This window comes from Amblyomma mixtum, chromosome 2 (assembly GCF_055824585.1).
Source record: "Amblyomma mixtum isolate Tamu chromosome 2, ASM5582458v1, whole genome shotgun sequence".
Lineage (NCBI taxonomy): Eukaryota > Metazoa > Arthropoda > Arachnida > Ixodida > Ixodidae > Amblyomma > Amblyomma mixtum.
Genome location: NC_143013.1, coordinates 194,663,099 through 194,688,079, shown reverse-complemented (window position 1 = coordinate 194,688,079; position 24,981 = coordinate 194,663,099). Strand labels below are relative to the sequence as shown.

The 24,981-nt window shown below is 46.9% G+C and overlaps 2 pseudogenes; both read left to right on the top strand.

Annotated features, from left to right (window-relative positions):
• The first annotated feature begins 1,272 nt into the window (after positions 1-1,272).
• Positions 1,273-16,146, top strand: LOC149362017 (uncharacterized; annotated as a pseudogene).
• Positions 16,147-22,683: 6,537 nt separating this feature from the next.
• LOC149362016 (uncharacterized) lies at positions 22,684-24,283 on the top strand (annotated as a pseudogene).
• The last annotated feature ends 698 nt before the right edge of the window (positions 24,284-24,981 follow it).

Genomic DNA, 24,981 nt, shown 5'->3' with positions numbered 1-24,981 from the left:
TCCTGGGGCGCAGGCATTTTCTAGCAGCATTTGCAAATATTTCTTCCTCGCCTTGATTATGCATTGCTTGCACGATCTCTAATTTAATTTAGAATAAAACAGCCTTAAGCATGGAATACGTTTAGCTGCTACTCTCAGAAAAACTAAGGCGAACATCGCCCGGAAACCGCAGCGAATCTGAAGCATGACATCAAGAAGAGCTTATCCGGAGCATTCCGAAACTTTCCTTCCGAATGGTATCCACGAGAAAAAAAATCGCCAACTGTTTACGCGCTAAACTCAGTGACCGCTTTCGCTGTGCTTCTACCTGCCTTTCGGTAATGGCTGAGACCTACCGTAAAGTTTCAGGCCTGCATACTTTGAGGCAACCTAGGCCACTAGAACGATCGCGGCAGGCGTGCGCTCAATTGCCTGACGCTTGTCACGCGGAGGGCGCTGGTCATGTGATAAATAGTGACGTCAGCGTGGTCACGTGACTTTTAATATTTGGTCACGTGGCCACTCACGTGACAGGGTGTTGACTCCACTGGTGATGACTCGTAAAAATTTTCTCTGCACAAGGTGCGTCCGGAATCGTCGTACAATACGTAGTCCGCAATTTCATGCACCATCGTGCCTGGAAACTAATTCTTTCAGCCGGTGTTTTCAGGTTTGAGGCTTGTCTACTATAACCCTCATTACAATAACGCGTTCTAGATGCAAGAATATATATTTTTTTGCTTAGCGCTCCACGCATGCGCAGAGCGCCGAACTTTGCGCAGGGCATGCTTTTGAACTGACTAAGTCGTCGTTCATCAAATCAGTTGATTAACATACGAAGGCGCAACAGTTGAGCGAACAAAAAGATGCATAGGGTTATCAGTAAATCATTCTGTGAACGCAGCAAGTGGATTTTTTTTACTTACCATGCCCGTCAATTGATGCCATCGTAAAAAGTGAATGGTCAAAAAAGTTTGTCACAAAAAATATTCATCCGAATTCAACGGAGATAAATCACTATCCTGATCTTTCAGTCGCTGCTTAGCCTTCAACTTATACTCGGTACTCCGTCGTATAGATAGCTTAACATAAAAAAAAACAGGCATAATCGGTGTATCAGCAGCCGCTAAGGGCATTCTATCTAGAGCGTATCAACTGGAGAGCACTGTATGTCGATTCTACTCTCCTACGAAAGGCTAAGCAATCGCGCGACCATATAGTCCTGTGACGGATATAAATACGTGCGACGGCTGTTGGCATGTGAAGTGGATGTGAAGTCTCCGTGTCCTTGCCATGGCACTACGTTTCTTCTAAGCGCTACTGGTCGCCTTCGCTGCTTCAGCTGCATTGGGCGACGAGATATCGGTGCGTATTGACAGCAGGTGCAGCTCAGCTGAAAGCGCATATACGCAGAGTTAGAATATTTACAGAAAACTAAGCGATAACCTATTGCTTCCCATAGGATTACTCTTGCTTAGTTGCCTTTGTTCTGCGGCAGGCATGAACTCTGTCGCGCTTGCTTTCTGGCGTAAATCTGTGGCGCTTGCAATTAAGAGAAAGAAATACGACAATTCTCGTTAACTTCTTCTAGTATCGTCTGTAGTAGCTGTGGGTCACGATGTTCTTGTTTTGTTTCCACGATGCTTTGAATGATTTTGGAATTATTTCCGAATACAGACCATGTCCAAGTTTCGCAGTTTGTTATGTCTGTTACGAACACATGGTATGTGTGTTTTTTTTTTGCTCAGAAATGAGATGAAAACTAATTTTCTTTTATGATCCATCATTCAAACCCTTGAAGTCGATTGTGACGTCGAGAGAATTAGATACTTGGTAATCGCCGAACCAAGATCAGAGTAGTTAAATCCATGGCTATTTTCATGGCGAAATGACCATATAGCGGTAACACTGGTGCTGCATTTATTTATTTTTTTTTTGCTTTTAGTAGATTAAAAAAAACTCAAATTTATTCCATTGCCTGACTAGACCCTTCTGTAATTAAGGCTAAAGCCTTTAATTCCTCATCGTTGTCAGCAGAGGTGTCACGCTTTTCGGTTGGTCGGAATGGTTATGACGTCAGGGTGCTCGGTGATTCGCAGTAGCGAGGTCACCCACGGCAGTCTGACGCCCCCTTTTGGAGCAGACGACAAATAATAAAATAGTTGCATCCGCTCCGACAGGGGGCGTAAGGCGTCCGTGGGTGACCGCATTACATACCTCATTACTGCGAACAGGGCCATGGATACAATCGAACTCATCGAAGCAGTGAGAGAGTCGTGCTAAAGAGGCAAAGTCGGCAGTCAAAGTGTTTAGTTGTAATGTGGAGTCAAAGTGTGTAGTCAAATAAAACACTAATACAGCACAAATAGTCAATGCGAAACAGTGCGCCAGGAAAGGCTTTCGCCTTGCAGCACTTTAGAGAGCCAAAGTGCCACCTGAAGTTTTTAGAACCAGGTCAACAGAGTCCCCAGAATCGAGACGTACAATAGATCTTATTTTCTTAAAAGTACAAAATAGTGCAACTAAAACTAAGGATAACAAAAATGAATGACACGTGCAAGAACTGAAATTACAACAGGCTATTTATTCGATGTTAAGTACTTAACCTACCCGGGACAAGCGATGTCATCTTCAAAAACTCAGAAAATAAAAACATTAAAATGATATCTCTTGCACCTACAGGCGTCCCACCCCGTTCCAGATGTCCTATCTCTCCTATCTCGCGCTTAGTCAAGGCCACGGCAGTGCTGCTGACGCAGGCTGCTCCTTGGAAAATATGATAGGTTTCTGCAATCGCTTGAACAAGGTGGTCTTTGTGGCGATACAACACAAAAAAGTTGTCGAAATACGGAGTGCACTGGCAGGTTTTGGAATGTGTGACCTGTTTCGGCGACAGAGCCTTCCAGCGATTTTGCAAACCGTGTCTCAACGAACACCTGTCAGAACACGAAAAATCTTTGGAAGGCTGCGGTCCGTTACTTTGGTCACTCATTGTAAAACCTGCGAATGCACTTCGTATTTCGACAACACTGTTGTGTTGTATCGCCACAGAGACCAACTCGTGCCTGAAATTGTACAGGCCTATCATATCTTCGAAGCAGCAGACTCGTGTGTGTGAGTAGGGGTGGTATTCTGCCGGTGTCGCCTTTTGCGACATGTCGCATATGGGCGGGGCCTAAAAGTGCTTACAGATGCTCGAAGAAACGGAAAAAGCCGCCGGCACTTTCGTCTGCGGTGCATTCATTCACTCCGAGAAGCGACAACTTACCACTGCTGGTCCACTAGCAGCAGTAGTTTCGTATCTTTTATAGCAAGAATATTTGCCATCATATGACGTCTAATGTTCAAAAAAACATTTGCAAATTTAATATAAACTCGCTTTACTTCATTTAAGTCTATAAAACACCGCGAAAAAACTCCAAATCTATTTTTCTTTCGTTCCGGACGGTTGTGCTAGGTTTCGGCTGCGTTTCGGGCAGTTGCAGACGGTAGCAGTGTAGCTGGAGGTCCCATTAGGCTTGCGCGCTCCAGAATCGAGAGCGTATCTAAAAAACTAGGCTGAATGGCAGCTTAAACTTTATCGTCGAAGCAAGGTAAGTCATAGCGAAAAGCAACAACACCAGTAGTTGCCGGTAAACATGCCGACCGGAATCGCAAGGAGTGCTGAATTGGCTGATGCGGGCGGGTCTCGCTTGAAAGGACGTCGCCATGTTTTCACGCCAAGGGCGCAAAAGCCGCAACTGCCGATTGCGTTCGTACGCTAACGGTAGCCCGTCGCCCGCGCGAATCGCTTCAGCGCATTCCGCTGTTCGACTAAGCGTAGTAAATTGGGGCGACGTCACGATGACGTAGCAGGAAGGCGGGTCCGTGTCGTCACGCCGCTGTCACCGCGGCTCGAGCCAATCAGCGAAGAGCGAATGCGACATGTCGCAAAAGGCGACACCGGGAGAATACCACCCCAGCACTTCCGTGGCCTTAACTAAGCGCCAGATAGTACTTTTGGAACTGGGTGGGAGCCTGTAGTTGTTTACGAATCAGTAAATGAGTTATCATTGTCACCTTTTCTATTTCTTATTTTTCGAAGAATTCTTGAGCATGTCCAGCTGCGGTTATATAATTAACTGTTTTTTCCTATAAACAGCCAGTTGTAAGTTCAGCGCTTGTACGTGCCTTTTGCTTTCCCTGATCCTTCGTTTCAGAAGCGCTGTTTGGTTCCTTTACGATGCAATTGCAAATCGCCCACTATACGATGTTGCTACAAATACAATAGATCTTTACGAAGGAGGTAAATTGAATGTTCTTGTAGTGTTCGTTTAAAGCAAACTCACCACATCTGCGGTTGATTATTAGTTTAAAACAAACGGCTCCAGTGCGTTGCGTAGGACCATCGTAGGACTTTTCTCGCCCCCCCCCCCCTCCCTCCCCCCCTCCCCACCAATTTTTTTACTCGAAGCCATTTCTGCGTGCTTACCGAACCAAGGATGGCTGCTGAGGCTGCCCGGCCCTCTTAAAGCCTTCTATTAGTAGCCATTTGTGAAATGAATTTCCTCTGTCATCACTAGGTAGTACTCAGCACTAAGGTAGCACTAGGTAGTACTAAAAGCTCTACAAGGCGCGTGGGGGCTTTAAGTGCGCTGCCAAGTTTATGCGGTCACTTCTAAGTTTAAAGAAAAGGTAAAAAAAATCATGCTTGTGACGTGGCAATCATTTCACTTACAGGAACAGAACACAAACATGTTGGTGGAAGCGGTGGGCGTGTTGGATGATAATGTCGCCGTCTTCAGCTCAATCGATGATCCCGGAGAGAAGTGCTTGACCTGCACAAGAACAGTGTACGAGCCTGAGATGAGGTTCGCAGTCTTCGCATTCCACTACCAGGGACAGAACGGAGAACGTGGGTGCGTAAGCAACTTGAATGGTGCCTTTACCTATTATACAGAGACTAGACCCTTGCATTGAATTTGGCGAACTGCAAAAACTGCGAAAGAAAAAGAAAGATGGAACGCATACCAGTTTAACGCCGTGGGGAATGATTGATATGTCGACACCTTATCTGGGCGAGCCATATATATATATATATATATATATATATATATATATATATATATATATATATATATATATTTTGTCATGGACTCCAAATGGCTTCTCTAAGATTCATATCCTTCGAATGAGATAAGGTTGTCGATAAAAGCACTTCCTTAGCAATGCTGTACGCCAATAACATGACAGTACTTACTCAGAAACGATACCTAAAAGGGAAATATGCACTGTTTTTCACTCCGCAGTTAAAAGAAGCTTTCAAAACCTGATGTACGCGCAAAGACTGAAGTAAGGAACTGTAGACCGTCATCAGAAATTGAATGTGGCGAAATTCAGGATTCTGGGACTGGTGCAGGGCAGAATTCTCTGGATCATTTTCACTCTCTCTGTTAGGTCATTTCTCTGTACACTTTCAATTGTTACTTTTAAAGAAGAAGTATTCATTTTTTACAAATCCTACCAAAATCTGTACCTCCTTTCTTGGAGCCGATGCACAATTTCCGGTTGATTTTTCTACTTTTATGTTCTCGCTAGCTTTAGCATTCAAGTCAATCAATAAAAGTGTAAACTACATTTTTACTTTGTTGATTGTCATTTTGGCATCCATTTGCACACTGTTTTAAACGATTAGATAGTCCAGACGCGCTATAGCTGGTCAGTGGATATTAAAAGAGATTTATATATCTGTTTTCCCCTAAGCACGAGGCAGGCAATTGTCGACTTGCACCCAGGCGAGATTTGTCACGAGCTTTTAGGTAAGAAATGCAGTCGATAACGAAGCTAGACATCGCGGAGATTAGATGTATCTGAATGTATCAGGGCAGTAATTTTCATTACCAGCCTTATTTCGATCTTCAGTTAGTCTGCTTTATGCATCCAATAAATCTGAATATTTGTTCCCCGAAACGCTGCAGCATGCGAAAATTTCCGCCAATTTCTTTATGCTTTCGCTCGTTTTTATGAATCTTTGATTTTCTGCCCGCGTCATAGAAGCATCTCGAAAACTTTTAGCCACTGGTTATTAGACTCACTATCATTTGCGTGCGCAGATAGGCCAAAAAGCCACGCGCAAGCCTTATTCGGGCTCTTTACAATTTGGCTCGTCCGTGTGTTTGCACAAAAAGTTTCTGCCGGTAATATAGAGGACCGACCATGTTGGTAGTACACTGTTGCACAGATGCTTTTGTACAACACGGTGCACACAGAAGGAGACGTCTGGCTGTCGTAGCGTGTGTCGTCTGTTTTCTTCGGCCTGTCTCGTCTTTTCGCTTTGCCGTGCCACAAGGCCTTCTGTCAAAGTAAAGCGCCCAAAATGTAGCGGGGTTTAAGTAGCATCTATGGATGTGCTAACTTAAGGAGAGATAAAGGCGAGAGTTCTTTTCAGCTTCGTGAGATTCGGAATGCCAGCGGCGCGTAACCATCCATGGAGCATGCGCAGAAGCAAGTCCCCTGGACTGTGTACTTTCAGGAAATGCTGTGCCTCTTTTGCCATTTGTTACCCTTCGGCTATGTTTAATTTTCCCAGTGCTGACATCCCTTACTGCGTGAACCTCACTGCCACGGCCTCCTTTCAATTCGGCTTCAGTCCTTGCGAAGGTGAGTTTATGTTCCAATACATGCTTCTATTCCGAGTAACTACGGCGTTCTTGCTGTCGCTTCAGTCTCATAACTTTGTTCTGCATGCACTAACGTGTAAAGTGCGTGAGTCAATTTTGATGTTTTCCTTGTTTGTTTAAATGTGCCCCGTGCTTAAAAGCATCATCTGTTTTGAAATGTGTAACGCTGCTCTAAAAGCGCAAAGTAAAACTGTAGAACTAAAAACAATCAAAGGGTTCAAAAAGAAAACTTTTGCCCTTCTTCTCTTCGGACTGTTTTTAAACTCCAAAGCATTTTTCACCAGGTGCTGACCTTATGTGGCGGTGACTAGTGCGTTTACCCTGGGTAACATACGCTCTATCGTTTCTATATTTTGTGTGCAGCAAGAGCAAATGACATCTTTGATGCCAAACGTTTGCTGGCGATATTTTATCCTCGATCGCCCAGCTGATGCCTACAGCGAAAAAACAGTTCCCCATAGAACTATCGAATAAGATTGCTCTATTTAATTTTGTCTTTAGCTGCTCTTATCTCTACCTTATCATTCATATTGTTATATTTATCTATAGCTCTAGCTAGTTCATTTGGCAGTTTTGACCCGGAAGGGAATATTTTCTGTTTAAACATGCTTTCTGCTTAACACTATCAAGACAACGCAAAGATATGCAAGTGAAGAAGGTCTTTTCACGTACAGCTCTTTGCGCTGTTCTGATAATGTTGACCCAACTCGCCCAAGCTTCCAATTTGTTCTGCTAAGCATTACGCAGATTTAGCTTTCACTTCCTCTTGACATTAGAAATTACTTGCCCGTTATATAGTTCTTTTCTTCTGTGTAGAACCAGCACTAAAGTGTTATGAGTACGTGAACATTTTAATCTCCCATTCCTTGTAACATTCGATCCAGTCGTGGTTCACACTGATCTTATTCTCTCATGCTTCGAATGTAGGCCCCACCCCATCACCATATATTTTTTTAATTCCTTCGTTATAGACTTATTACTACGCGCACTCGAAGAAGCAAGCCTGTCGGTTGACCTCTGCTTCATTTCCTTTACACGTATAACATACATGTGTGATCGCGAGCATATAACTGCCTTTCCGAACGGTCACATTGTTACTTAATCTGTTTGACCTCGAATTCGTGCCCAACTTTCGTAAATATCAAGAACAGGCGCCACCTATCGGCAAGCAGCAGCGAACGCCGCTTTAATGAGCGGCAATATGTTCGTTTGAATCTGAGAGGAAATGAAAGCCTCTTGTGAAATGGTGCGCAAAGATGTTGATCATGGCGGTTTACTTGTTCTACGCCGTACAGAATCTGACTGACAAAATGCTTCCTGTGCTTCCAGCGATGAGTTTGGACGGGCATATGAAGACAAAAGGTGTAGTACACATTCACAATAATCGCAGTGATCTTTGATGCTGAGCGCCATGCCGCACGCGGTGGCGGCCGAGCAAACTAGACGCACTCGTGGACTTTTTGGGATTGTCGTTTCTTTCGTTTTTTTTTTGAAAGCCACCGTGAAAGTTACCCGCTCGATAGTTAGCCAGCGTGACAGACTCTATCATGGGACTGCGGCCACAGAAGAACTCTGCCTCGTTAACGCCGACCCACATGAAACAAACTTCAACGGCGAAGTTCGTAAGGCAGAAAGCACCACAGTTTTCTGCGCTGTAATTGGCTCGCATTCATCGCCGCTTCGGAATCCGCTGTGCCGGGTGCGTATGGGCCCCCGCTCTCAGTGCGTGAAAAGGTGACAGCGGAAATCCCAACACTTTGCCTCGTATGCCACTCGCAGAGTGCCCAAGCGCTTCTCGCGAGCGCGTGGATGAACTCCAAGTGAAGAAAACAGCGCAAAAGACAAGGTAGTGACACGACAAGACAGGCGCTGAACCGTGACCTAAAGAGGGCAGGATAGGTCCGAACAGCGAGACGACGTCCGGTGGAACGTACGAGTGGTTCACCGAGAGCGTATAAAGACGGGCCTCGACAAGTGGAAGCTACGATTAGGGCAACGCATAAAGAAGGGCTTCAAAGTAAAAAGGGAGAAGACAAGGCCAAAGGGAGAAGGCCCTTTGTAGAAGAAAAGTAATTCCATCTTTGGGTCACGATTCAGCGCCTGTCTTTTCGTGCAACGTCCTTGTCTTTTGTGCTGTTTCCTTCACTTGACTTCATGAACCACCCAGCCCGCCAAAAAGCCCCAGTGGATTAACGCATGGCTAGTTACCTCGTGCGCAGCTGGATAGTATTCTGCAAAAGTGGATGTCAAGCACGAAGGTAAACACAGAGGAAGACTCCCCACTCGAAGCCTTTCGCAGACTGGAGGCCGCACACCAGGCCGAGTAGCGAGAATGCAACGCATAGTCTCCGTCTGATAATGCGAATTTTTAATGGGCCTACAGCGTGTGCGAAAACCCCAACATGTACAAATAACTTCTGCCTATTCGGAGCTCAAGGTTTTGTTACGTAATAATAGGTGTATTTGGATTTTTGCCCGATCTGAGACGCATGAATACCGGCGCGTGCCATAGCAATGGCGACTAAGCACCGTGGTGCTTTACTTCGCAAAGCTGCAAATTTCTTGAGAAAACGGCAACGGAGAAGAGATACAGATTAATTTCCACCAGCCGAAGATGTTCAAAATGTGCACTCGCATCGTACAGCACAGGGGCGTTGTTACATTTTGCCTCCATAGGAGCATAGCCGCAGCAGAGGCAGGCGTTTGATCCGGCGACCTTGGGATCAGCGCCAGAAAGCCAAACACTCTAAAAACGACTACTCCTATAGGGAGTAAAAAGGGAGCAAGCTCTCTCCCAGCGCACTCTCTTATATAAAGGGAAGTGCTCTAGAGGGCAGCTTAATCCCTTTTTTTTGCTCGTTTCCGCTTCGAGTGCACTCACTCAAGCGAGCTTTGCTGGTGGGGACCATGAACCGCAAACCCAGAAAGCAGCTGCAACCAAGAAGGATCGGCTAGGAGAAAACAAGCGCACAAAACTGCAGTATTACGTTGACGACCTGGAAGCCGTGCCTCACGCCGGCGCTGCTATGCGGCTTATTTCGGAAGAAGCCTGCCCTCGGAGGGTTTCGCATCGCGTGCTTCTTTCTTGCCTTTCAGAGGGCGCAATTACTGACTCGTGCCAGGGGTACTACTTCGACGGAGTGAGCTGCTTCCTTGCACGGTTTCCTACCTCCGGCAAAAACCGTAAGTGACACGAGTGCGTGAACTGTGATACTCGTCTCGCATGTGCGCAGGCAATGACGTCAAGTATTTAATCACTGATGCTACTGATGCCTATATATTCAGAAATTTTGCATAGCGTCCAAGTTGAATACGAATATAAATAATCAAAATTGTTGCTATCGGGAATTAGTTTAAAAGTGTCACGAATAGCGCTGCTTGTGTGCACAAGAACGTTGTAAGCAGTCGAATATTTTGTCTGTATAAAACTACGTTAAGAAACAAGAAATTAGGGAGACACAAGCTACGCCTTTAAGAGTATGACCGGCTCTCTTCAGCGATTTTTCTTCAGAGTCGCTGTGTTTTGATCATATTCACGCATTTATCACAACTATCATAAAACTGTTTCCACATCCTTGGCTTAGAATTTAGTCGCTCTGGGACGTTTCAACCCCTAAACCAAACCAAACCATCTACCACGCTGCAGTTTACCCGCATGTTACTCTGATTAGTGTAAGTAATAAGCACTGATCTAGTTCGCTTCATTAATTCGGGAACCTTGGAATTATAAAGCTACATTATAAAGCTACAAATTAAGCCAACATCACACGCACATCACCCCCACTGTATCTCTGTCAAGTCAACGTTTCTACGCGACCTAGTCAGCAGCGTCCTTGGCTGGCGAGATAAGGGCAGTGGGCTTGTATTTCTGATAAAATTTGGGTAATTTTCTTTAGGTAAAACTAACTACTTTAAAATATAAAGCTTTCTGGGCATGCGACGGCCTTCATTTCATATTACAAGTCCTCTCTTAAATTACTCTCATTCCAGACGCGGGTTTTTTCGGCACAATGCAGCCGGGACAACGCCGGCTTTCCGCTCAACCGTTTTTCACGCGTAGCATCCACTTTACCTTTCAAGGAAATCATTTGTTCGGGGTATACCGATTGCGAAAATAGCCGTAAAAGCCCATGTCTCAGCGTTCACGGTCAATATTGCCAATATGAAGTATTGGTGAAAGTAGTGCCTGCTGGAATAAAAATATCCTAAAGACATACAGCCTTCCGCAAGTTTAACAATAAGCTATTTCACTCGGTAAGATGTTTGTACCTGCGAAATAAAATGCTCTTTCGTGTAAAGCTGACTACGAGAGAATGAAATGAGTTGAGCGAATTTATCGTAAAGGACCCAAACGGCAGGTCGTATTAGGTTCGTCCAAGGGGGCACCCCACAAATGTCATTAAAGCAAAATGAACTGAGCTCATAACGTCATTTTTTTGTTATCGCGCGGCAATGATTAACAGCCTTAGCGCGAACTCCGTTTAAAAAGCAGTTACAGGGTCTTTCAAATTCACGGGTCGAACCTTCAGCGAATATTCATGATGCCTGCCACGTATGTGAGCTGATTTTGCCACTCTCATGTGAAGCTTCAAGCTTGCACGAAACTGAGGAGAGAGGTTTAGGAGCTTTTGGTAGACACTCATTGTGCTCTGATGACTGTACTTGTGTTCTTATTGCTTCCACAACTCCAGCTAGCGCTCTGAAGTGGTCAGCTCTTTTTTGGGTTTGTCTGTAGAGTTAAAGCAGCAGAGCCAAAAACGCTACGCCCCCCCCCCCCCCCCCCCCCCCCCCCCCCCCGCCCTGTCGCAGCGCAAGGATATCTTGAAGCTGTCCGCCACACCCTGCCCATGAATTGGACGATAATAACTAGCATTAATTAGCCCTTCCGCTCCTGTGTCAGCTTCCTCCGCAGAAGCACCACCATCATCAGCCTGACTACGCCCACTGCGGGGCAAAGGCCTCTCCCATGTCTCTCCAATTAACCCTGTCTTTTGCCAGCTGCCGCCACCGTATCCGCGCAGGCTTACGTAATCTCATCTGCAAATCGAACTTTCTGCCACCCCCTGCTTCTACGCTTCCGTTCCTATGGAATCCAGCTCGTCACCCTTACCGACGAGTGGTTATCTTGCCTTCGCATTACATGCCGTCAGAAGCCCATTTCTTCCTCTTGATTTCGACTAGGAGCTCACTGACCCGCGTTTTATCTCTGTCCCACTCTGCCCGCTTCTGGTGTCTTAATCATTACATTCATCAGTTTTCTTTCCATAGCTCGCTGCGTTGCCCTTAATATAAGTGGAACCTTTTTTGTCAGCCTCTACGTTTCTTCCCCACAGCTGAGTGCCGGAAAAATACAGCTGTTGTACAGATGGGTTTGAAGTACGACGATCCACCTTTCTGAATTGACCGCAGGCTCGAGTAGACCACAGAGTTTTTGAACAAGCTTCGCTTGTTCCCTGAACAAGCTTCGCTTTGAACAAGCTTCGCTTGTTCAAAAACTGGAAGAGAAAGAAGTTGTCCGGTGTCAGAACGCCGGCTACATGTCTCTGCAGTTTTTTTTATATTTTGTGTCATAATTAGGGAGGCACCGCTCCCTTTGTGTCACGGCGACGGAAAAGAGGCCGGTGTGCCTTCTGTGGATCCCGGTGGGTCGGCAACGGGCGCCCAGAGGAAGCGCCTGTATGCTCCGATTGACTCGAGCAGCCAGGACACCGTTGTCTACGGTAATGACTACTCGGCTCCTCGAAGTGATGACTCCTCGACCGACGATGGGTTCGTACCCGTCGTTAGTAAGAAGGCCAAGCGCAGACTGCGCAGACAAAATGAGTCGATGTCAACGACGTCATCAAGTAAGGATACGATCATCAGGGCGCGAAGTGCCGAGGCACATACAGCCTTGTTCATGCCTTTGGAGTCTACGGACAACTTAAATCTTCTAAACAGGCAAGCCATCTCTGTGTTTTTTTAGAGTCTCGTACCAGGAGGAATTAACGACGTTAGAATAAACCCCCACAAGAACTTCATAGCCATTGATGTCATGAAGCGAAGCGAGCTAGACAGTTTGGCTGCCATCACCAAACTTGGCAATTTCAGTGTACGTCCTCTTATTCTAAAAGATAGCGGAACCACGGCTGGCGTAATTTACAACGTCGACATCGTCATCCTTGACGCCGACTTGCCCATCTTAATCAAGCTGGCAACCAACAGCATTTCCATAATGCAAGTTCAGTGCCTTGGAAGGTCTACATGCATCAAGCTGACGTTCAAGGGTGACTGCATTCCATCATACGTGAAGGTGGGGCACTTTCGTCACCCAGTTCGTCCATTCCTACCTAAGCCGCTACAGTGTAAGAAATGTATGAGGATTGGCCATGTGAGCGGCGTCTGTCACAACTCCATCGTGTGCCCAAGATGCTCTGAGCCACACAGCGGCGACAGGTGCCGCGCGACTGCCTTGAAGTGCTTCAACTGTCGTGGCCCTCACGATTTATCCTCGAAGGACTGCCCTCGCCTAAAGACCGAGAGGGCGGTACTGAAGCAAATGGTTCGTGACCGTTCCACCCACAGAGAAGCCGCTGCAAAGGTGCGACGACGTCGTTCGCGCCGCCGCCGAAGATTATTGAAGGAAACAAATACCTTCGAAGAGAAGACCCCAAGCGGCACTGCAGTTTGTCCGCCTCCACCGACAACAAATCAGGAAAGCCCGTCGACCGGTGACTCACGACCTGCGGCCTCTGATACCACGTGGCCACCACTACCAGAGCCTAGAGCGTGCAGTGCGCCAAGTACGTTGCCGCACCTCATGTCTCAGACACCTACGACTGATCTGGGCGAAAGGCATGATTCCGATCATGGACAAGATATGCAAGTGATTCCAATCCTCACGTCACTGATTAATGTCATGCGTGATCTGCTGTCCAGGTTACGCACGCCAGTAGCACACAACGCATTGCAAGTACTGGACGCGCTACAGCCAGTTCTTGCAGCTCTACAATAGAAGACACCAGGCTCCCCCGGAACTATCCTTTCAGAAGAAAGTCAAACAAGCTTTTATTTTTCAGTGGAATGCCCGCGGGCTCCAGTCCCGGATTTCAGACACAACCGCTTTTCATTCTGGTGATGTGTGATCCGAATCTGCCCAACATTTTACGATTATCTCCGCCCTTTCACCGAGGCCAAGATCCTCGGCCTATGGCCACAACAGCCGACTACCATCAAGGCTCATAAGACACTGTTTTGTCTTTCCGAGAGACTGCCTTGCTTGCTAGATTGTGACTTTGTCTCTCGTTCCTTCTCTCTTCTTTTCCCTGTTTATACCCTCATTCTCTTCCCCAGTGCAGGGTAGCCAACCGGAAACCTTTCTGGTTAACATCCCTTCCTTTCCCCCTCTTTTTATCTCTCTCTCTCTCTCTCTCTCTCTCTCTCTCTCTCTCTCTCTCTGTCTTCGCTTGTACGTCGCATGTCCTATTGGTCGCGCGTTCTTATGAGCTGATTTGAGGTCGGTGGCCAACACGCACGCATTTTGCAGGCTCTGGCAGCCACTGTTTACGTGGGGGTTAGATGCACGTTAGTCGATAACTGGCAAAAAAACAGTAGGATTTTACCGTAGTAAAACCGACCAGAGGTTCGAAAGCATGTGCTTACTCTGATCAGCTCTTTTTCTTTGCTGCGGCGTCGGCATGTCTGGCGGCGATATCAGAGTCAGGGTAAGCTCTGGTAGAGGTTAATTTGAGCTGAGCTGAGTTGATCAGTTCGCGCCGCAGATGGAAAACGGTTAGATGTGTAATGCACAGCGCAAGCGTGCGTTGCAGTTTAACACGAGGTATGATTGCCTCCGGCGACAGTATAATGCTCTCGTGCAGTGGCCAGCGAAGCTCATTGGCTCACTCCGCCGCGGGCTCGAATCGCAGTCAGGGCAGTATTTATTTTATTTATTTTGTTTAGATCTTTCGAGATGGGCCGCCTTTTGTAGCTTTGGTCGTGAAGTAGAGCTTTCGCTCTGAGAAATGCACAGCCAGAATATAGAACTTTAAAAGGTTTTCTCTTCGTGTATCTTCAAATCTTTCGGCTTATTCCTTTAAAATCTACCAAGGACGTAAATTATTGCAATCTAAATCAGGGGCCAAAATCATTGAATTGAAAGCAACACACGTAAGCATGAATGAAAATCCGCAGTTTTTCAAACAATGTTGACGCACGCATTGTGTAGCACGATCAGCGGCTTACCGGATTCTGCGTTCTTTTCTAGTTTTATGCTTGGGACAATGAAAAAGAAAAGAGGTTTCAAAGCCTTTTAAAGCTAACAGAAATGATAAAGAGTCATTAAACGAAGTTCTGGCAGTGACGCTCTGCGCATGTCCACCATTTCTGTCATTTTAGAGTGCAGGCTGTCATTTTAGAGTACAGGGGTCTAACGTACAGTGCTTTTCTCCAATCCAGTAGCCTTACGAGTCATTCAGCTCACCTGTGTAGGCCAAGTCCGTAGCAGGCCGTAAGACTGGAGTTGTTCAAATGCTAGGCAGTCATATGAAACCGGGGTGGCTATTCTGGTGTGGTATGTGGGGCGAGCACGGCGCCATTGTGCGGAAGTAGACTTCGTGGTGGGCTAATTGGTACATAATATTCTGTAAATGTTTTGCGCTGAATAGACATTCACAGGAAAAAGGAGAGGCGACAGGACAGAAGAGTCACTTCACAAAATTAGCAAGGCTAATGGAAAGATTTCTTGCCTGGCATCGTATTTAGCGATTTGGTGAGGCATGGGACACCTTCCAGAATGGCCCGGTCCTCATCTTTGTCCTTGATTTGGCAGTAGACTTGTAGCCTGGGTATGAAAAGTCGGCTGTCATGTCAAGGGCAAAGATAAGGACCAGGCCTTTGGGGATAGGCGACCATCTGACCACTGTGCCAAATGTCCAGGGAGGGCACAAAATATGCTAGAAGAAGCATGATCGATCAGCCAACGTGTCGTAAAATAAATTCAATGCCAGTCTGCTGCGCACTACCACTCTCATTTCATTGACTTTGCAGAATCGGAGGTACGAACAGGAATGCAGAGCCAAACAGAGCAATCACTGCAAATACCCTGTGGCACAACCACTGCACTGCAGTGACTGCCAATGAGATTTTCTGGCAAACTTCATTGCTCCAGCTTACTTGTTGCTTAATTATTCCTTTAGATCACCCTCAAGATACGACTTGAAAGGGGAAGGCCGGCAGGACATACAGAAACCAAACATAAAAAATGCAATAAAAGATTAAATACCGAATGAACGCGAAGAATTCAAAGCCTACAAAAGTCAAAGCAATATAATGTTTTTCTCATTTCACGTTTTCGCGCATTTTTTCTTGCAGATTGTCTCCTGTGGGTGAAGCAAGAGTTCAAGGACTCTGTGCCAGAGGAATGCGTGACACAGTTTGATAAGAACTGCGGCCCAGAGAGGTACACGCTCTACGATAAAGACCAATGCTCCTAACTGCGAGCCATCTTGTTACTCCGTGCACAGGCAACTGCTGAACATAAATTTTTGATACTTCTGCACAATACAGTGACTTACCTGCGCTGTCTGTTTCATTCAGGCTGCTTCTTTTATTTTAAAGATCTATAAAAGACTTGCAGAAAAATGTCCAGTGCTATGTCTGCTAGTCCATTGAGAACGCCGTAGATCTTGCGGGAATCTTGAAGGGCGCAGCAATCATTGGTGTCCGTGTCTGCCGCGTTGCGCTCCGATACACAGTGAGGGCTGCCATTTTATCCTCTGCTGATGAATACATTTTCTATGTGCATTCTGCAGCTCCTGTACTAATCGTATGCAGAACAGGAAGTTATAAATTATTGCCAAACAACAAAAAGCCTAAATCGGGCGGAGCCTGATGATTGAAGCAGAACACAAAGACATCCGTCGAGCCGGATTCGAAGTGGCGACTAATTAATTCCAGAGTGCGCGAGACCCTTCCAATCCATTCCACCATGATCTAACGGAGGCGGAGGCGATCGTCATTAACTTGTATCGAAATTTGGTGTTCGGAACCTTCGGAATCAATTCGCTTGCCGTCCCGGTTAGCTCAATTGGTAGAGCGACTGCTCCGGTGAAGCGGTGGTCCCGGGTTCGAACCCCGGACCAGGACGAATTTTTCTTTAACTACGAAGTTTCTGAGAAAGCTGTATAGCTTTCCTTTGTAGCCGTATGGCTGCGCTCGGGTGGATGTCAATGAGTAATTACTCCCTTATTACTTCTCTTGTGAAGCCAGAGCGACAGCCTATAGAAGCCATAGTCTTAAGCGGAGTGTATTTCCAAACCGACTGGATAGGACTGTGGCGACTGAACGGCTCCATAGCTGTCGCCATCCGCGATAAGTACAGCGTCGAATGGGCTAAGCTAACATAAACGGTCAGTCGAACTCCAGAGCGAGCTGATTGGCCAAAGGAAGCACTCTAAAATGCGACCCCAGGTGTAACGCTCGACACAGCAGCCCATCGCCTCTGGTGATTTTGGTCATAGTATACTTTGCTACGATTTGTCACAGTGCGCATTCTGTTAGTTTCCGCATATTTTAATCAGCTTAATTATTTATGATAACATCGTATCTCTAAAGGCAATAAATATAGGTGCGCTACACAGGGAGTTCTTCGAATTGCTTTGCACCACACCTAACTTACACTCGGTCGCGGAGAGAATAACAGTTAGAAAGAACTAGTACGTACAATTTACACATAAGAGAAAAGACAGAAAACAAAAACTAGAAACAAATTCATGAGCTGCACGCATAAAAAGGTGCTTTAGAAGAAGTAATGACTTGAAATACTAACAAAAATTTCGAAACCATAAAAAAGGCGGTTAAACTAAATCAACACCAAAAAAGTTTTGTAAGGAAATATTGCCACTAGTTGTATAAATCTTGCTTATAACATCATGAATACAACATCCTGTAAATACGAAAAAAAAGTGAGAGTATGGTTACCACTGTGTAACGCGAGGTTCTGCGACAGCTGTTAAATTCTTTATATCTTACTGTACGTAGAGGTCGAGAGTATAGGAGAGACTTCATATCAGTATACTTAAGGAGAGCTCTTTTTAGTTCTCCATCCCTACTCTCTTGCCGACTACCTCTTATCTCCAGTACGCCCGTCTAGGTGAGCGGTGCCACCGATGACCGCCTTCTCGGGCGGCTCGTTTCCCGGCAGCTGGTACAGATGAACCATGCCACATTTTTCCGCCCTCGCTATTCTGTCCTTTTTCCTTCCAGGGTAACTACACACCAGGCGGTTCCCGTGGCGACCACCCTCCCCTTGCACCACTCTCGCCATACCTTCCTCCTTCCACGGTAGTACCTTCCAGTTAGGCTTTCCTATCCTCTCGCCATACGTTCCTCTTTTTACGGCAGCCATACTCCGGTTGGCGATTCCTCCGCTCTCGCTACATCCTCCCCCTCCCGCAGTGACCACCTCCCGGACGGTTCCCGCAGCAAGCACCTTCCAGTTACTCCTTCCTACGTTCTCGTCATTCCCTCTTCTTTCCAAGTTAATCCTCCTGCTCCTCTAGGATAACTCCGATTGCTTTCAGTTGCAACCTTCCACAGGTTTTACCTTCTTACGTTCTTGCCACACCCCTCCTTTCAGGGCAACCACTCTCCAGCTGGGGATTCCTGCACTCTCTCCTTACCCTTCTCCTTCAACGATTACCCTCCTCCTCCTTCCAGGGTAACTATCCACTGGGTGGTTCCCGTGGCAGCTACCTACCAGTCGCGACCGGCCACGGCGGTCGAATTTCGATGGAGGCGAAATTCTAGAGGCCCGTGTACTCTACGATGCCAGTGCACGTTAAAGAACCCCATGCAGGTGGTAGAAATTTCCGGAGCCCTTCTCTACGGCGTCCCACATAGCCTGAGTCGCTTTGGGATGTTAAACCCCCATAAACCAACCAACCACCACCATCCCGCGAAACGCAAGAACAGGCTTTTAACAGCTGTCGTTTTAAAACAACGTAAAAATATTGAAGAAAACTATAGTAACTATTTGATTAGGGATCTTTCATATTCGTCGTTTAGTTAATTTTATTCTTTTATATGCACTGTCATTCGTTGGATACGTGATTGCTGTTCATTTTTTTTTTCTGTAGCATTCTTATGCAGTGTGATCTTTACCGTGCTGTATTAGGAATTTGTGGAATTCCTATTTACGGATATGGAATACGTAGTTTTTTCCATGTTTTTGTGCCTTGCACAAGAGTTTTTTTTATTGCATGTTGTTGTTTAGACGCTATTTCCACTTTCAGACATCTCATAGAAGGCCCGATTTCAGACCGTGACTCCGGGACTATCTCGTGCAGTATTATTGTTGGTTGTACCATGTCATTACATGCTACTATAATCAGCTTAAACTCACTCAGACCAACCTCGCTTGTCAATAATGATCTGTTTAATGGAGGCATTGCAGTGACATATTGCACGCGGCAGGAGATTGTCATTTTCCTCTTCGTCTTCACTTCGAAACGTTAAAGGGACGCTGAAGAAAAAAAGTTGAAGTTGATCTGTATTGATAAGGTACCATGTTCCAATCACAGGTGTTGCCATCATCGCTCGACTTAGGAAGGAAACTGCATGCGCCAAACTTTTAGCGCGGATCCCGGAGGCTATGCAATGCCGCCATTCACTTCAAATCGGTTGCAATTTGGCTTTTCTTGTGTAGACGTCAAGAGTTATAATCGAGTGGACGGAATATTTTTTAAGTTTTTCCGGAAAGCGTTTTTTTTTCTGCTCGACAAAAGTCAACACACCGAGTAAGAACCAGATAATCAATTGCGGCTTACAAGAATAAATAGATTGGTTCATTGGTTTATTGAGGTTTATCGTCGCGAAGCAACTCAGGCTATGAGGAACACCGTAGTGAAGGACTCCGGAAATTTTGACCACCTGGGGATCTTTAACGTGCACTGACATCGCACAGCACACGGGCCTCCAGAATTTCAACTTCATCGAAATTCAGCCGCCGCAGCCGGGATCGAACCAGCGTCTTTCGGGTCAGCAGCTGAGCACCGTAACCACTGAGCCACCGCGGCGGGGCAATAAATAAATAAATAGATAGAGGTCTTCTTAATCTCTCTATTTAATAACATCTTATAGCTATTAAGTATAGCTACAAACTACGGAATCTGAGGATTCGTACTTCAGCCGCTTCGACTGCTGCCACGGAGATTGTAGGGAGCAGTGACCCAGCCAAAAAAAAAGGACCCTTCCGTGAGGGCCATGGGCGGCCTTGAAGCGACAAACATCGGCATAACTAGCATGAGCGACACGACGCCTAAAACGCCTGCATCACTTCATTAAATGCGTGTGAAAGATTGGAAACAATCTAACCGATGAGCCGTCGGCGAAAACGACACTCAATGGAATTAGGACCCACTCGAGTCGAATTATGTTGTTCGGACAGTGATGATATTGGCGGAAGAAAGGCACCACAGTCAAGTGAAGATGACCATAGAAATGGCACCGTTGACGGGGGAATGATTTCAAAATTTCCTCACTATCATACTGTGACAACCAGCAAGGTATAAGAGGTCTAGTTAAGGTTAAGAGAGGAGACAGTATCTCTCAGGTGTAGGCGTGCTCAATGCGTGGGGTTTGTCAGCGTGGAGAAATCCATATCAGCCAAGCCGGCTTTTTATGAAAAATGATTCGAACTTAATTGCAATACAGCACAAAAGCTTGAAAGTGAAGAAGGAAAACACCGCATCGTGGAACCATTCATGACATTACAATGCGTACGTTTCAACGATTATGATGCTGCTGTGGGGGATGGGCACTGTTCTTGAAGCACTCCCCCCCCAAAAATACGCTTGTGTTCCTTGCCGCATCCTGCAAAGGAACAGCGACAATAAAAGTTGAGTTGCAGGCTCTGCAGAGCACATATGCACAGCTACACTGCGAGTACACGTCCTTCAGCACTGTTCAAAATCTAATACCCCACAGCACACATAATAGGCTTAAGATAATTGAAGTCCGGTGCCACGAAGGTATGTCCCAAACCGCAAATCCAAACACCCTCTACTTTTTCGTGTACGGCCTTGTGTTGGCGAGAAACATCTGCAGTCCGCACTACTCTGCCATGGTCTTTTAGCTGTGCGTTTCTACCACGGCAGAGATGTCATCTTTTATTGTGCTTTTTGCATTACATGAATGCTGAGGCAGAGTAGAGGTTAACGGCGATTACAATTAATGATGCTGGTATAATTTGTTATATGTTGGGTGTTAAACGAATTATTTTTGTTTGTAGCAGGAATTCATTGAGTTAGGTTCCAGGGTGTACTGGGCTCACGGACACCTTCGCCAACATCGAACTGGTAGAATGAAATTCAGCAGCGTTCCTGTCGCTATACTCAGATGTTTTGCAATGGCTTGACTCTCATTTTTATGGCGGTTCCTTCAAAGTATTGCTGCTGCCTCTTCTGTCGGCTGACACACTAGAGTGCGAATCTTTAAAGGGAGAGGAGCAGGAACTGAGCTTGTCGCAGGACGTTACCGTGCACAGTGTCGGCGGCTCAGCTTCCAGAGACTGCACGTTCAAAGCACACTGAGGTATCATCTGAGGAATCACCGTGTGTAGCAGATTTGTGCACGCGGTAGCGATGGTTTGCAACCGATGACGCTTTCTGTGGCTTTCCTCGCCGGGCCAGCCAGAGACAAGATCCAGCCCGCATGCGCTTGAGAGGGAATTCTTTCTCGGCCCTCAACGCTGGCAAGGCGGATACTCTGTCCTCTATACACACACATGCGCATGCTAAGAGAAAGGCAGCGGTGACCGGCCTCCTTCTGAAGAGGTCAAGGCTGATGAAGGCGAATACGGTTAAGTCAGGCTGAGCACAATTCGCGCTTTCTTCTGCGCTACAGTCTGTGTCATCGCTCTCACCGCGGAAACATCTGCTGCTTTTCTATTCCATGTGCAAGCCTCCTTCTCCCAAAAGATTGAGGGTCCCTAGAAAACGCAGCCACATTACACGCCCTTTTTTTACATAACTCCCGCCATCTCTCTGGCAGCTTCTGCCGCTTACGTTGCAGCGTCTTCTTTAAGTGTGTCTTTCCACGCCATTCCCTTTCCCAAGTCCCGGATGTGATGACGCGAACACACGCTCACCCACTGGATCTCCTCGACAATGACGGCTGCCGCTGAAATATATGTTGACAGTTGGCACGCCTGTAATAATGACAGACTCATTATAATGCTGGGTGCCCAGGACTTCTGGATAGTTGGTTCTTCCTCGCCAAACGCAGTGAATGGGCGCTGAGTGCTATTAAAAAGAGCATAACGTCCCCTGAACTAAGGGAGGGCTTTTGTAATCGGAAGGACCGTTCTGCAGTGAAATATCGCCATCGTCCTAGTATTCCACCACGCGATCATGCCTAGCCAAAGCATCGTCCGGAAACCGCGGCTTACGCATTCGAAAAGTTCTAAAATTTTCAGCCAGAACTATAACCAGCAGGGAAAAAAAAGAACTTCAGCCCCGAGCGAGATTCTAACCAGTGACGGCTCCAGCAGGGGCAGCTTTGGTTTCCAATGCCATATACCACACGGCCGTCGCTGCTTTTTATTTCTTTAATGCCTGCTCTTCAAGGCAACGCACTGATGAAGGCTAGTGATTTGGACTAGTTGGTTCATCACAGAAAGAAAATATGCAGCGCAAAAAACGCAGGGACGACAGAATAAAGACAGCGGTTGTGTCTGCCTTTCTTCTGTCGTCCTTGTGGTGTTATCGATCCTCGTGTTATAGTATCTATCGTAACAAGTGCACGTGTACTCTTGTGATGCTCGGCGCATGCGTGACGTACTCCGTGTCTGTATATATACTTGTCAGGTTGCAATAAACGGGGCTTTTTCCTTTGGGCGTGGGCCTGGGCGCCACGCACTAGTCCTCATCGATGTGTCGTCCTGCGAAACACTACATGGTGCCAGAAGTGGTTGCCCAGGTTATACGGTACCCACGGCAGACGTAAGGTTACCGCCTGTGGCCGGCCGCCAGCAGCATCGTATACCAGCCGGATAAAAGCCCAGAAAATGTCGGCAGAAACGAAGGTTTCGTCTCAGCCTTTTTTGGTGCAGCCGCCAGCGAGCTTCAACTTCGACAAGACGTCCGAGTGGCCTGGGTAAATACAAGAATTCGATGACTACCGATTCGCCTCAGGACTTAATGAGCGAACTCAAGAGGCTCAGGTGCGTACGTTGCTGTACACGATGGGACGACAGGCACGCAACATTTTCAAGACATTCAACTTGTCCGAGGAAGACTCGAAGAAATACGACGTGGTGAAGACACAGTTCGACACCCATTTTGTCGCCACAAGGAACTTAGTCTACGAAAGTGCGTGCTTTCATCGCCGCCACCAAGAACCAGGCGAGTCTGTAGATCAGTATGTTACGGAGTTACATACGCTGGCTGATAGATGCGACTACGGGGAGATGAAAGAGCGGATGATTCTCGACCGGTTTGTAGTTGGACTACGGGACGCAAAGTTGTCGGAAGCTCTTCAAATGGATGCGGCGCTGACTCTGAAAAGTGCTCTCACCAAGGCACGCCTGAAAGAAGCTGTGCAGCGCCAGCAGCAGGATCTTCGGAGCGTTGTGGACCGCGAAGAGCATGAATCCCGGACGAGGGCTGAAGTCGACACTGTTCATAGGCGGACATCGAACCAGAGACGTCCGGATCACCAGACGTGTGCCGCTTGCGGTAGGGGCCCTCATTCGAGGTCGTCGTGCCCTGCCAGAGGAGCACTGTGCTACGTGTGCCAGCGCCGGGGACATTTCGCAGCTGTCTGCTCACGGACACAAAGGACTACGGAACCCGAAGCATGGCCTTCAGAGGTAGGCATCCGCAGTCCTCGGGGTGAGCAACCGAACATGAACTGTGTGACATTTTCCGTGGGAGATTTGGCTGTGTCATCTGCAAAGGCTCGCTTTGTTCAGATTGCTATTAATGGTGCAGTAGTTTCGGCGAAAGTTGACACGGGAGCCGAGGTAAATGTTGTCCCAGGGTCGTTTCCAGCGCTGCCCAAGGTACTACAGCCTACCGATGTTATTCTGATGGGACCAGGCGGTGACAGGTTGAACTTGAAGGGAAAGTTTACTGCCGACATTCTGTGGAAGCGTGCTTCGGTTAGACAGGATGTGTTCGTTGTCGATTCGGTGAGCAATGCGATTCTTGGCTTGCCCGCAATAGAAGCCCTGGGAATAGTTAAATTTGTGGACGAAGCATCGGTTCATCAGGTAGTGCAGACGCGATTTGGTTCCTTGTTCCGCGGTCTGGGGACCATGGAAGGCGAATACTCTATTCGTCTTAAACCAGATGCCGTACCCTATGCCATTCACACTGCTCGTCGCATACCCATCCCGCTGCGAGATGGCGTGAAACAAGAGCTGGAAGAGATGGAAAAGAATGGGGTCATTCGTAAAGTTCAAGGGCCTACGGAGTGGTGTGCTGGCATAGTGCCCGTCTTGAAGCCGTCAGGACAAGTGCGAATATGCGTTGACCTGACTCAACTAAACAAATCGGTGCAACGCGAAAGATTTGTGCTCCCCACTGTTGATGAGACACTCGGGTTGCTCAGCGGTGCCGTCAAGTTTTCCAAACTCGACGCAAACTCTGGTTTCCATCAAGTGAGGTTAGCAAAGGAATGTCAGCCGCTCACAACCTTCATTACTCCGTTTGGCCGTTATTGCTTTGAGCGGCTACCATTTGGCATAACTTCGGCTCCGGAGTATTTCCAAAGCCAAATGTGCAAGATTCTTGAGGGAATTCCGGGCGTAGTGAACCTAATGGACGATGTCCTTGTCTTTGGCTCTACTCAGAAGGAACACGACGAACGGTTGTTTCGCACCTTGGAACGCTTGGCCGAAAATGGTGTGACCCTAAACAAAGAAAAGTGCCAGTTCAGTGTAAAAGAGCTTTGTTTTCTTGGGTGCCGCGTGAGCCAAGATGGCATACGCCCGGATCCGGCGAAGGTTCGAGCAATTGCAGATCTAAAGCCGCCATCGAACGTTGCAGAAATGCGCAGATTTTTAGGTCTTGCTAATCATTGTTCACGATTCATTCCAGACTTGGCTGAGCAAACGACGCCTTTGCGTCAACTGCTGCAAAAGAACACTGAGTGGGTCTGGGCAGCGCCTCAGCAGATAGCTTTTGATAGCGTGAAGAGTGTTATCTGCTCAGATAGGTGTATGGCTAAGTTTGATGCACAACGTCCAACGATTATTTCTGCAGATGCTTCGTCGTATGGCCTAGGAGCAGTTTTACTGCAAGTACAACCGAATAAAGAAAAGCGGCCAGTTGTTTTCGTCTCAAGGTCATTGACACCAACT